The sequence below is a fragment of the Lissotriton helveticus genome, chromosome 6 (genome assembly GCF_964261635.1).
Source record: "Lissotriton helveticus chromosome 6, aLisHel1.1, whole genome shotgun sequence".
Taxonomy (NCBI): domain Eukaryota; kingdom Metazoa; phylum Chordata; class Amphibia; order Caudata; family Salamandridae; genus Lissotriton; species Lissotriton helveticus.
The window spans coordinates 1026773350-1026787767 of NC_136067.1; positions in this window are offsets into that span (position 1 = coordinate 1026773350).

Consider the following 14418-nt stretch of genomic DNA (forward strand, 5'->3'; position numbering starts at 1 on the left):
CACAGGGATAGACTGACCCCATGTATTGCTGGAGTTGCATCATGGTGGTGACACGACTGCAGCGATGCGTGACTTTAGCGCAGACAGATACATCAGGATTCCTGACGTTGCTGTCATGTCTTGCGTCATGGAGTGCTGTCCAGTGAATGCAGCACATCCATGCTGTCACAAAAAGGGCATAGTGAGAAGTGTCGCAACGCAGTCTTGTCGCAGCGCTGCAACACTTCTCATTACTGGGGACCAGGAATGCATACTATCTTATTGATGGTGCACATTCCTGCACTGTAGTTTTGTTGCAGGGCAGCACTGCAATATTGCTTGCAGGGCTGTCCTGCACCAAAACCTGCAGAGATGTGGCCCCAAGTGTTATCCCCATTTTTAAGGCCAGCTATTTTCTGGTATTAAGTTACTGGCTCTAGTTAGAGACAGTTTTTTTGGTTTTCATAAGATCAAGGATCCCCTTGTGAATATGGAGTAGTGGTGTTTGCGTGCGTTTTTGCACAGGAATGCCTCTCCTGCATATAATTATCGCTAACAGAATTGGACGCTTTCACCTAAAACTGTCACGAATGGCTGTTAGCGACAGCTTGAGAATAAGGCGATAAAAATATTACCGCTTTAATGGCAGAAAAATGCCGCTAACATGGTGATATCGTCTTGAGAATATGCCCCAGGCGATTTAAAAGTAAGAAACTTAAAATTACTCTTTTATTGGCATTACATTTAGTTATTCACTTGGGTCGCTTAGCTTACCTGCAACAGGGTGGACTATTGGGGGAGCTTTCACTCAATGGCATCAATATAGCTCTTGGTCTGGTGCCACTGTGTCCAAAGTGAATTGCTCTTCAGTATTTGGCAAAGAAACTATAGTGCATGGCGAGACCTAGGAGCTATTAGGGGCACCAACCACAGCAGAAGTAAGGGACAGCCTCCTCTCCGTATGATTAATCCCATTGTTATTTGCCGTCATGGCACACTGTTAAATTCTATCAAACGAGGTGGGCATGGGAGGGTGGTTGTGCCATGTTCAGCCACCCTCATAGTTTACTTTCATCCATCTTGGCACTGCTTGAACCATAGAGTTGGTAAACTTCTTTCGGTTGAAATAATCCAGAAACCAAGACAGAGAGGGGTGGCCAGGCCTGGCAACTCCTAGGCCGAGATGTGCCTGTGCACAGCCAGCACTGCAGGACAGGAGAGGCGCCGTTACTGAACCAGGAGGGCTGTCCCCACCTCCCATACCATGCAGAAAACTAGGGGACTGAGTCCGACCCCAGCCAGCCACCACAAAGACCAGATAAGTTAGTTAAAGGGTCTCAGAGAGCCCAGTTTGACATTCTTTGAATTACTTCATTAGTGGGACAGTGTTAATTTCTCCCAAATGGCATAAATAGCAGAATGTATTCCAGATAGTGCTTCCACTGATGAACTAAAATCATTTTTCCAACTCTTTAAAGAGGTAAGCTTTTCTGTGTTGGTCAATGCTACTTAAGCCCTTATAACTATGTCCCTGATATGACCCTGTAATTACTCCCCAGTGTTCCTGATACCTGGGGTGTCACCTCCCTGCATTCAGGGAGGTGACAAAAGAAATAGCAGAGATCAGAAGTGGGTCCATCAGAGTTGCCTTAGAAATGAAAAATTACCTGGGGAATCTATATTTGAATTCCCAGTTCTTCCCAGTATTTTACTCTGAGGCTCCTTCTGCTTTTAGCAGATATACCCCATGAGTTATCATAAGGGGGTAATAAGGAGTTAGTAGGGTTCAGGAAACTATAGCTTTAAGGGGTTGTAACGGCTTTTATAATTCAGGGAAAGCTAACATTAAGGGGTGGTAAGGAATGACGATTCTCCAATTCATATGAAGAGAGAATCTTGATTTCATTAAAGACATACGGAGGCTAACATTATGCAAATACTTGTATTTGCTGCCCAAACATGCAGCCCTTTAAAGAATATCATTACATCACAATAAAATAGAACTTTAACAACATATTAACTCTGTTGAGCAGGCTCCTATCTTCCTCGTGGGCTGCGATGACACAGGAGAACAGTGAAGAAATTCCATCAAAAAGTTATTCCTTAAGATTGTTATCTGAGAAGGAACAAGAAAATGCCATATGGTAAAAAAGGCAAAAGATAATAATTACATTTTTCAGATATAAAAGAAAAACATTTGACATCAATTAACCCAAACCTCTCAGGGAGAGGAGGGTGGGATAATGTTAGCCTCCGTATGTCTTTAATGAAATCAAGATTCTCTCTTCATATTAATTGGAGATTCGTCATTTCATTACAAGACCGGAGGCTACCATTATGCATGTTTAAAGCCATGCAAAGCTGCACCGCTAACATGTTCTATTGGTCTCAAGTAAAACTTCGAGAAGGTACTTGCATTAGACCAATCTGCAGCTTTAAGTATTTCGGGCAGAGAACCCCCAGCCCAAAATACTTTGCTAACCATTGCACCTCTAGAAGAGTGAGCACCAAACCTAGATAGATCCACACCTGCTTCATGCATAATTAGACGGATCCATCTCGCTAAAGTAGCTGATGATACAGGCCTAAAAGGTCTAACATAAGATAAAAGAAGTTGATCACAGTCTGCAGGTCTAAAAAATGAAATCTTATTTTCATAACACTTGGCCAGTGCCAACACGGGAGCTGATCCCTGCATCCCAGTTAAGACCGTGCGCAATCTAGGGGTACTGTTTGACGCAGATCTCCAAATGACCTCTCAGACGAATAAAACCATCAGTGTTTGCTTTGGACTGCTGAAAGCACTTAGACAGATCCTGCCCCTTCTGCCTGATGAGTCTAGATCGTTAGTGGTGAGGAGCGTGATCCTGGCCAGACTGGACTACTGTAACTCTCTTTATCTTGGGGCCCCCTTATACATCTTGCAGGGGCTCCAGAGGGTCCAGTCTATAGCGGCCAAGCTGGCACTAAAAAGACCACGTAGTTCCTCCACTACGCTGGCGCTCAGAGACCTACATTGGTTGCCAATTGGGAGTAGAGTCGCTTTTAAGTCCCTATGTATTGTATATAGAGCCCTGCACAATACGGGACCCATTCCTTTACAGGAAAGGCTTTCATGGTATAAGCCCATCAGGTCCCTGCGTTCCTCTAGTCAGGGTCTGGCAGTAACTACCAGGATCAAGAGATCGAGGATGGGAGGCAGAGCCTTTTGCACCTCTGCATCTAGGCTGTGGAACGAGCTTCCTCAGAACATCAGGCAAATTGACACCCTACTGGGATTCAGAAAGAGCCTGAAAACATGGCTGTTCGCCAAAGTCTAACCCCCGTGATTCTATCTTATAGTTCCGGCGGCTGTTTTATATAAGCTATAACAGCTAGTGTATTGTCGCACCATCTGACTACTTCCTGTTTGGGCGCCAGGATACCCGTAGGGTGACAGTTGCGCGTTACAAATAATAAATACAATACTTCATGCAGTTAACAACACATAATTGTTCACATTCATGAAAAAAGGGATAGACAATAGATTCTGACATCGTTTTAGTTCTTTTCCAGATATCGAAATGAACACCTTCAGAAGAATAAAATCTATAGGAAAGTTCAAGAGCTTTAATATCAGACACCCTGTTGAAAGATATTAAACATAATAAGGTTGCTAATTTCATTGAAATCCTTTTAAGGGAAAGTAACTCATTGACAGGCCAGGAAATGAAGAGATTAAAGATAAGATTAACATCCCAAAGAGATTCATAACGAGCCCTAGGAGGTCTCCTTAGTCTAATACCCTTCATGACTCTTTTGATAAGTGGATTACTACCGATGGCAAAATTATTAATTAAAAAATGACCTGAAGAGATAGCTGATCTGTAGAAGTTGATGGTTCTAAAAGAAAGACCTGACTCAAAAAGATGTGCGAGGTAATTAGCTACAAAATGTAAAGGACATTAAACGGGATCCAAATCCCTTTCAAGGCACCAACCAGACCATTTCTTCCATACTCCTCTGTATCTCTGATTCTTCCAGTAAGCTTTTAGCTTCTCCCGAAAGTTCAGAATATCTTCCTGAATCCCTGATATCCTCCAGACAAGAAGGTTCATTTTGCCCTCCAAGACTAAAGGATGTTCTTCTCCGTCTGGGCCTTGTAGTAGGCCCAAACATGATGGGATCAACCATGGGAAGTCTACTGCTAGTTCCATTACACCGGGAAACCATACTTGGGATTTCCAGAAAGGAGTCACTAGAATTAAGTTGCATGATTCGAGTCTCACTTTCCACAATAATCTCTGAATCATTGAGAAGGGAGGGAAGGCGTAGCCTTTCATTCCTTCCCAAGGTTGGAGAAAGGCATCTACTCCTGACGCATTTGGGTCTGGTCTCCAACTGAAGTATTTCGGAACTTGGTTCGTCAATCTGCTTGCAAACAAATCTATCAGAATTGGACCCCAAGCTTCTTGACTTAGATGAAAGAATTTGGGATTCAGCATCCAATCGCTGGAATCGTGAAGAAAACGTGAATTCCAGTCTGCCCTCAGATTTAAGGAACCGGGAATATAATCTGCTCTGAGGGTGATTTTGTGTTCCCAACAGAAATACCATATTTTCATCGCGATATCCGAGAGATTTTTGGATTTCGCCCCACCCAATCGATTTATGTAAGAGACGGCTGAAAAATTGTCCAGACAGATTAAGGTTTTGGAATTCTTCAGAACTTCTCTGAAGCTCATAAGGGCATTTAAGGCTGCTAGCATTTCTAAAGAGTTGATGTGGAGGGATTGTTCTAAAAAGGACCATCTCCCACCGGTTTCTAAGTTGTTTAGACGAGCACCCCAGCCACGGTTGCTCGCATCTGATTCCAGAACAAAATCTGGTACATTTCTGAATATAGCTTTTCCATTACAAGCTTGGAGGTTGTTTAACCACCAACGCAGATCTTCTCGAGCGTCCTCTGAAAGGGGAAGGGAATCTTCGTACCAGAGACCCTTCCTCAGGCCTTGAGCTTTTAATCTCTGCAAGCCCCTGTAATGAAGTGAGCCCGGAGAGATTGCCTGTATAGAGGATGGAAGGAGACCCAAAACCCTGGCTAGGTCTTTTAGACGGATAATATCTTTTGAAAGGACGTAGGAAACGTGTTTCCTGATCTTGGTAACCTTTTGGTGGGGAAGGATTAGGTTGGATAGAATAGTATTGACTTTGAAACCCAAGAATTATATTTCTTGAGTTGGGGTTAGAATAGATTTTTCCAAATTTATGATAAAACCCAAGTCCTGACGGAGGTTCATTGTGATATCTAAGTGTTCCAAAATTTCTGTCTTCTCTTGAGACATGATGAGGATATCGTCTAAATAAATTATAAGACGAATCCCCCTTTCCCTTAGGTAACTGACCACTGGACGAAGAACTTTGGTGAAACACCAAGGGGCCGAAGATAGGCCGAAGGGGAGACATTGGAACTGATAGAGAATTAGCGACATTCCTCGTGCATGGGAATAGTGAAATAGGCATCTTTCAGATCCAATTTCACTAGCCAGTCTTTGGTCTGAAGAATGTCTCTCAAAAGATGGATACCCTCCATCTTGAAATGTCTGTAGATTAGAAAATTGTTTAAATTGTTTAGATTTATAACAGGTCGCCAACCCTTGTCTTTCTTTTTGACTAGAAAGATAGAACTTAGAAAGCTTTTCGTTAATTCTGAAAGTGGAATTTTTATAATAGCCCCTTTCTCTAACATTTGGGAGATCTCTGTCTCTATTAATTTCGAATTTTCTTTGTCTAAAATGAGTTCTCTGGGAGTTCTTTCCAGAAAGGGTTCTTCCCAAAATTCTATCTTGAATCCCACAACAATCCCACAACAGTCTCCAAAACCCATGGATCTTGAGTAACTCGAAGCCAATTCTTTTCGAAGTGTCTCAATCTTCCTGCCACCTTTAAGGGGATAGAAGGGGTTGTGCTTACCGTAGTTTCCTTGATTGGATGAACGAGGGATCTTGAGCCCCTTCCTCTTTGTGGATAGAAGTTTGAGTTTCCACGGAAACCTCTATAGGGACGATAGCCTCTGTTGTCTTGATAAAACTGGGACCGAGATGAGAAGCGACTGACAGATTGTCCCCTTCTGTCAGCCCTTCCAAAAAGTGATTGAGTGCCAAAGACTCTACGCATATTTGACTGTGCCCTACTAAAGGCATTAAATGTGGAGACATACTTCCCGAGTGTTTTAACAAAATTGTCTCCGAATAAGAGTCCTTTTGTGTTGGACATATCTTCACTAGCTGAGAGATCAGCTAGTTTCGGGTTCATCCTTAGTAGAACAGCCTTTCTACGTTCAGTGATTAGATTCGCGTTAGCATTGCCAATAAGGCAAATAGCACGTTGAGACCATCCTCGAAGCACTTCGATGTCTATAGGTGAGTCATTAGCTTTAGCTTCTTCGGTGATATCCAGAATTTTAGAGAGTGGTCCCATCACATCAAGAAGTTTATCTTGAGCTTGTTTAAGGCACCTTTCAATTCCTTTTCTAGGATCTCTTCCGGATTTGAACAGAAAGGTGATTAGGTCAGGATCAAGATTAGGAGTATTACAAATCTTGTCCTCTGAAGAGGGACGAGGGCACTCATTCTTTAAGAGATTACGAGTATTGATATCAAGGGGTTTTCTAACCCATTGTGAAAGATATTTACCAACATGATCCATAGGCCACCATTCGGTGCTACGGGGGTGACGGATCGTAGTGGGATTGAACATCTCCCCACCAAATGGGTCTTTGACTGAGGTGGAAGTGGAAGGAGTTTCAAGATCTTCATCAATATCGTCAAATGAATCTTGAGGATCAAATATAAATTTGTCAGCATTATCATAGTCTGTAGGTTGACTTTCGAAATAATCATTAAAATCATTTGTCCCGTAAAGGGTACCGCCTTCTATTGTGCCGCTAGGGACACCTCTTCTCCCTGCCTCAAGTAATTGAGGTCTATCTATTGTGCTGCAAGGAGCACCAATAATTCTTGTGGCGCGAGGGCCACCAATCTCGCATGCATTGTGGCATGATTCAATAGAATAATTTTTCTTTTGGAGTACCTTTCCTTTTTTCTGCCCTGCAGATGTTGAAGGAGATTCCCCATCCGAGAGTGAGAAGTAATTCTCCTCCGTAGGTGAAACTCTCTTTCTTTTTGCAAGAGCAGCGTCAACAGCTTCTCTAGTGGAAGATCTAAATTCCTCTCTAAAGAGGTTTTTAATGTTGTCAGGCAAAGGTTCCTTAAGGGAAGCATTTGCATCATTGATGTTGTCTTCCATGAGAATATAGGTAGATTAAAATCAAATTTACTTGTAGATTGATTATAAGTTTTAAATAAACTTCTCAAGGGTTAAATATATATAAAGTACCCTTGAAACGATTTTAAGGAAAGGATCCTCCTATAAAATTGAGTTCTCCACTTATCTTAAAGGAAGAAATTCCCCTGTCGATTCTGGTAAAGGCCAATAGGTGGCGATATTCATTCAGTTTATATATATTATTATTGTTATTATTTTCGGTTAGTTAGAATTCAATTTGCTTGAAAGGGCTCCGTATCCTCCGTCTCCGTTACACTCTCGTGAGAAGCTGTAACCATGGAGATCAGGAGCGTATTTCAAGCCAATCTCCGTCGCGTATTGAAGCGCGAGGCCGTTCTGAGCCACCGCGTCTCCGTGTCTCTGCGTCTCCGCGTCTCCCAGCCAGTTGCTAGGGGACGCGTGAGGCTTTTCATGGAAGCATAATGGTCATGCGCAATGCTCGAGGCAAATACCCGCGTCTCTACGTTGCCAAGAGACGCGGGGAATCAAAAGTATATATCGGCGTTTCGTTTCTGCTTTGCTATTTCTCCCTTTTTTTTTTTTTAACACAAATTAAACACTTTAAATCCTTTAGTCATTCTCACTCATTGGGTATAAAGAGTTCAGAATTATTACAGATTATACATAACTCTATTGTTATAAAGAACTGGAATACCTACCACCAAATATCGATCGAAGGGAAAACAGAAATGAGAAGTCTAATCCCGACCGTAAATTGGACTGGGAAATGTTAAAATCTAAGAAAATAATTGTATTAAAATAACAAGTTAATCAAACACTATTAAAACAAATTCAATAATTGAATAAATAGGTAAACATTAGTTATTTAGAAATAATAGTAATAGTAAAATCCATCTAAAACATACCAAAATTTCCTATAAATAAGTCAAGATGGTATGCTAGAAAAGTAGTACTTATCTGTGTCAGAGCAGCGAACAAAAGAGGAAGATAGGAGCCTGCTCAATAGAGTTATTATGTTGTTAAAGTTCTATTTTATTGTGATGTAATGATATTCTTGAAAGGGCTGCATGTTTGGGCAGCAAATAAAAGTATTTGCATAATGGTAGCCTCCGGTCTTGTAATTAAATTTTTAGGGTTCAGGAAAGGCAAGGTTCAAAAGATAGCATGATCTATTTAGGGTTCAGGGAATGGGTAGCGTTAAGGGGTATTAAGCATTTTAGGATTCAAGGATGAAAAGCATTAAGGATCAGTAAGGTGTTTGTAGGGTTCAGGGAAGCATAAAATTAAAGAATTAATAGGGTTCAGGAAACTGTATGATAATAACTAGTTAGAAAGGTTCACAGAGCTATAGCATTAAGCAGTAGCATGTATTTATAGGGTTCAGGATAGGATAGCGTTAAGTGGCACTAAAGAGTTTTTAGGATTCAGAGAGGGCAGCATTAAGGCATAGGAAGATGGTTATGGGTCATGGAAGAGTAGTATTAATGGGTAGTAAGTGTTTCTATGGTTCTGTAATGGATATCTTTAAGGGGCAGTAAGGGACTTTATGGTTCAGGGATGGGTAGTGTTAGCGGGTAGTGTGGGTTTGTAGGGTAGAGCAGAAAAGGATACCATTAAGAGGTAAACTGCTCTTAGGGTTCAGGGATGGTAGCGTTAAGGAGCAGTAAGGCATCTTCAGGGTGCAGGTATAATTAGTGTTAAGTGGCAGCAAGTTTCTATAGTTCAGCAAAGTGTAGCATTAAGAGATAGTAAGGCGAGGTGTGGCGCCGCGGCCAGGGCGACTGACGCTGGAATCTGGGGCTCACGGTTCGATCCCCGGCACCGGCGGCAGGTTAGCCCAGCACCATGTGACTCTGGGCAATAGCTCGCTTAATCTTCCCGACGGCCCCCAGCGCCTAGAGACCCTTACGGGTGATTGTGCGCTTTACAAATGTGGACTTTACTTTACTTTACTTTAATTGTTTTTACCATTCATGGACGTCTAGCATTAAGTTGTATTAAGGAGTTTTTAATGTTCAGGGATAGGCTCCTTTAAGCGCTAGTAATGGGTGTTTCAAGTTCAAAGAGGAGAAGCGACGAGTGATAGTATGGGATTTAAGGATTCATGGAAGGGTAGCATTAATTTGTAGTAAGAAGTTTTTAAGGTTTAAGGAAGGCTACCATTGAAGAATACCAACTTTGTTTACTGTTCTGGGATTGGTAATGACAAGGGATAGCCAGAGTTGTTGGGGATTTATGGGAGGTTTGCATAAGTTGAACTAAGGAGATTTTAGGGTTCAGGCAATGAAAGCTATAAGATGTAGTAATGGATTTAAGGTTCGGGAAAGTGTAGCATTAAGGGTCACAAGGAGTTTGTAAGATTCATGGAATGGTAGTGTTAAGGAGTCGTAAGGAGTATTTAGGATTCAGGGAAGGGTCATTCAAAATGACAGTACAATAAATAGGTGAATGTAAGAAAATGGCCCGAACTCCCACACCCAATCGCGACTTACCATATGAGTTGATGGGGTGGTCCCCATTCCACTTATGTCCTGACGCTGACGGTGAAGGCTGGAAGAGAAACCAAACTGTGACAACAGACTGTCATTTGCTTTCTCAGGAGAGACCATAAACTGCTCAATGAACGGACCAGTCAAGAAGCAGGGGTATTTCGCGACCTAAACAATCCCTAACCCTAGGAGGAGGAGAAAAGTAGAGGGAGGACACTGAAAGAAAAAACGTCACAGAAGAAGCAGCCACGGAAAGGCAATCTACCCAGAGAGATGCCGCCAAGGAAGATGACATCGAGGAGGATGCCCACGCAGCAGAAGCCGAAGCAGAGGGGATTCCGGACATGTGGAGTGAGGAGTGGTGGTCCCGGGAGGATGTGCTGGTGCCACCGCAAATGTGAAGGGTTGCAGCAAGTGACGGAACATTAAACCAAAGAGGGTGAACGAGGTGAGGAGGTTGGGAGGCGGGTTGAGGAACCAAGCCTTGTATACCACACTCACTATATTCCTCTGGGGGGATTCATTATTTTGGTCTCTTGTTCTTTAAAAAAACAATTCTCTCACGTTTCTTTGCACTGGCTCAATCTGACTCAGTCCCCTCTCCCTCGTATAGCACACAGGAGATAAAAACAGTGCACAAAGAGAGTCTGTCATCCAAAAAACACAACAAATCACTCTTCCATATATAAATACCAAATTTCTTTTGCACAAGTACCTCCAGGGTGGTGTAGTAAAGTGCTGTTACATTAAGTCAACGTAGGGCTACAACCATACTTACCTTCCTTTCTCTCTGTCGTTCAGCTCCCTCGACAAGCCTCCTGGGACCCCCACCAGAATACTGGAATGCCTAGAGGGAACCAAAAGAAGATGACTCACATGAAGGAATTTCTACTCACATAAAGCCATTACCTGGGAAAAGAACCCCCTGTGTGAAAGCATACAACTTCTGCCCAATCAAAGCATGAACTCCTGTCAACCAACATATGTGCAGAAACAAAGCTCCTATATCAAGGGGGCCTGAAAGATATTTTTCAGTTAATCACATGAGGTAGGTGACAGCTGCTCTGTCAAGCCAGACCTAAAAAGCAAATTCATACTTTCCTGGCCACATAAACCATTTGTGAGTTGCTGGCAAAACATAAATAAGGAGGGAGTAATTTCCCCTAACAAAATTGTAGCCAAACTTACATCCTTGAAATGTAATAGGAAAACACAAGAAATATGTGGCGTATAAAAATAATGACTAAATTACATTAATTAAGTTTTGCTTTACTTCTTTAACATTAGAGAAGCTGTGTACAGAAAGCATTAAATGTATGCAAAAGATTGAGGGAAACCTAGTCTCGAATACCATTTTTTTGTGAAACTAGTCCGGCAGTTATGGCAAACTACATTTTATACTGTAAACAGGGTCTAACATTAATTTGCATTTCCTACAGTGAAAACAAATAAAATAGAGGACTAGATGAATAAGCGTGGTGTCATACTTTAGAGAAAGTGTTTAGTATACGTTTTCCTATTAATTACATATTTCATTACTTCTACTGTGCAGCTTCTCATGCCAGAGGACACAGCACAAGGAGCTCAGGAGGGAAAATTAATAGCCTCTGTCAAAGCCATTAAACTGTGCCTAATAGCTTAGCAGCCCTTTAGCTGTGTGATCTATGAAATAATGCTACTCAATAGGATGCATATATGTGGGTTCAAGATTCATGTAAAAGGTTGTAATATTTCATCTGTGTATTTTTTGTATTCTCAAATGTAGACATCCTTAAATCAATAAATAAGCAGATTGTTGTAGATTTAATTCCATACGTATATTTCACATTAGACTTTAACACTACTAGTGATGGGCATTAAGGTGCAGCTTATTTGAGACACATGAACATTGCAGGAATGGGCATGAGTTATTTGTATTGCATCTGCCGAAGAGCATTTTCTGGCATATTCTCAAACTGCATGGTGTAGTGCATTTAGTAGCATTGCAATAGAACTACTAACATACTGCAAAATGCTATTCATTGAGGTGATCTCTGGACCAATAGGTATACGCTTTAGGAATAAATATGCGAGGTACAGGGGATAGTGGGTGGAAAATGGGGAATACTTACTACTAAAGGGAAGGGGTGTTGCCAGAAGTAAATGGGGCTTAATGTAGGGTTAGGGAGGAGTTTAGGGAAGTGCATGGGTCCTCTCACAGAAAAGTAAAAACATTGCTATTCACAAATTGCACGTCTATAGTTACTACAATCAAAAAGGACACAAACAGTTGTAAATGTACTCATTTTCAGACTAGGAGTAAGCCCAGCACACACATCATTGCCAACGAGTGTTACTGCGCCATACAATAAAAACCCATAGGATCTGTTGTTACATTGACTTAACTAAAATTAACTTTAAAAAAAAAAGATTCGCGTAACTTTCTTCCAAAAAACATTTGTTAGGAATATGGATCTCTATTTGGCAGCTGCTGGCGCCGAGGTCCAAATAGGGATCCTTCTTCCCAAGTCAGAGTGAGAGGGCTACACCCTTTGGTAACCCCTGCTCAACTCTGTGGTAACGTAGCACGAGCAGACTGGCCTATCTCAGAGGCAGTGTGTGAAGCATTTATGACCATACACAATAACGCAGGGAAGACGCTACAATGGACACCACAAGCAGTTTTAGAAAAATAGTTATCTTTATATAGACTGAACGCGAGGCTTCAAATCGCTCAAGGGGCCACAATGCACATAATTACAGATTCACTTCAAAAGCAATAAAGGCACTCAAAAAGCGTGTGGAACAAACTTAGGGCCCTATTAAGATGGCGGACGGACCTGCGTCCGTCCGCCACCCCAGAGGTGGAGGGACCGTCCGCAGGGGCAGCGGCGGTCCCTCCGTGCAAATTAGGATGTGACCGCCACCCTGGCGGTCACATCCTGTATTTTTAACATTGCGGCGGGTGCTGCTTGAAGCAGCACCCGCTGCAAGGTTAAAAAATGCATGTTTACCTTTGCATGCACAAAGCGGCAGGCACCGCGTGGTGCCTGCCGCTTCGTGCACCCAAAGGCAGGGGGGTACCACAGGTACCCCCCATGTGCAACCACCCCCCCTTCACCCCTGGGGGCCCGCAATGGGCCCCCAAACAAAAGTCCGTATGCCTTTCCACGGCGGAAATGCCGCCGTGGAAAGGCATAGAACTGCAGACATCCTAATATGCCTGGCGGTGTCTGATAGACACCGCCAGACAAGTTAGAGCTTTTCCGCCGTGGTCGGAAGGCGACCGCGGCGGAAAAGCGACGGACGGTCTTCCTGACCCCCCAGCCATCCTAATCTGGCGGAGGGTCTTTGAAGGCTCCGCAGCGGTTTTTCTGCATCCACCGGAAAAACCGCAATCCTAATCGGCCCCCTAGTTTGAGGCCAGGGTCGATGCAACCCGTTAATGCACAATGTACCTGAGATTTAAAGGAGCATGGCATGCAGCCTCACAAGGAAGCCATGGTGATGATAGGCAGAGTCACAGTGGCCACAGCTCCCAGCTGTAGCGGTCCGCGGTGTGCACTCACGATAATCGTGGGACGGGACTTAAAGGTGGGCACCCAGCGGCACACGCATGTGATATCAAGATCCTCGAAGTGGTGACTAGTGCGGGCACTCAGTGGCACAGCTCCTCAGCTGCAGCGGCCCACAATAGAGATAGCGATTATTCTCATATGACGTCAAATGCGGGCACTCGGTGGCACAGCTCCTCAGCTGCAGCGGCACACAATAGCGATAACGATGACTTTGGTAACACAAGCAAATGCGGTCTCTCAGCGGCAACAGCTTCTCAGCTACGGCAGCCCACAATGGCGATAACGATGACTTTGGTAACACAGGCAAATGGGGGCACTAAGGAAAACGGGATGCATTTAAAAAAACTGCTTTATTGACAAGCAGTCCCAGACTTGGAGGTCTGCTGAGCTCAGCAGGCGACCATCTCTGGGAGGACCAGCCATTCCCAATGGGGTCGCAAATTTTGAGTGGCTCATTAATATTCATGAGCCTTGCATTTTGCAACCCCATTGGGAATCGCAATCAGTGTCTCTTACACTGTTGTAGATTTCATATTGCGACTCACAATTTGCGACTCGAAATTGAACGCAAATTGCAAGTCTCAATTTGGAATGGTCTTACATCTGACCCGTAGTCCATTATCTGCAAAATAATATTTATACATTAGTAATGTGGGTTACACACCTGCTCCAAGGTGATCACTTCCCCACCACTAGTAATACCTAATAACCAGATAGGCGAAGCAAGTATCGAAGGCTGTTCAATGGAGTTCATATGCTTAGGAATGGTTTCAGTTTTTAGAATTCAACAAGATGACTCCAGTTTAAAGTTCATACCAATAAGTCATATGACTTCAGAATAAAGTTATTAGCGCACAACCAGGTGACTTCTGCCTATAGTTCATAGCACAAAACCAAAAGAATCCAGTATAGAGTTCAGTGTAGAAAATATAATTTGTAGTACAAAACCTGAAGACTCTAATATAGAGATCATATTTATAGTGTTACTCTGTATACTTCTCTGTGTACAATAACTTGAATTGCTTTGACTTTAAGATGTGAAGAAATTCAATGCCTGGGAACAAGGGTTCTGGCTGCAGCAACAGGAAGAACAATTACCTACCAAA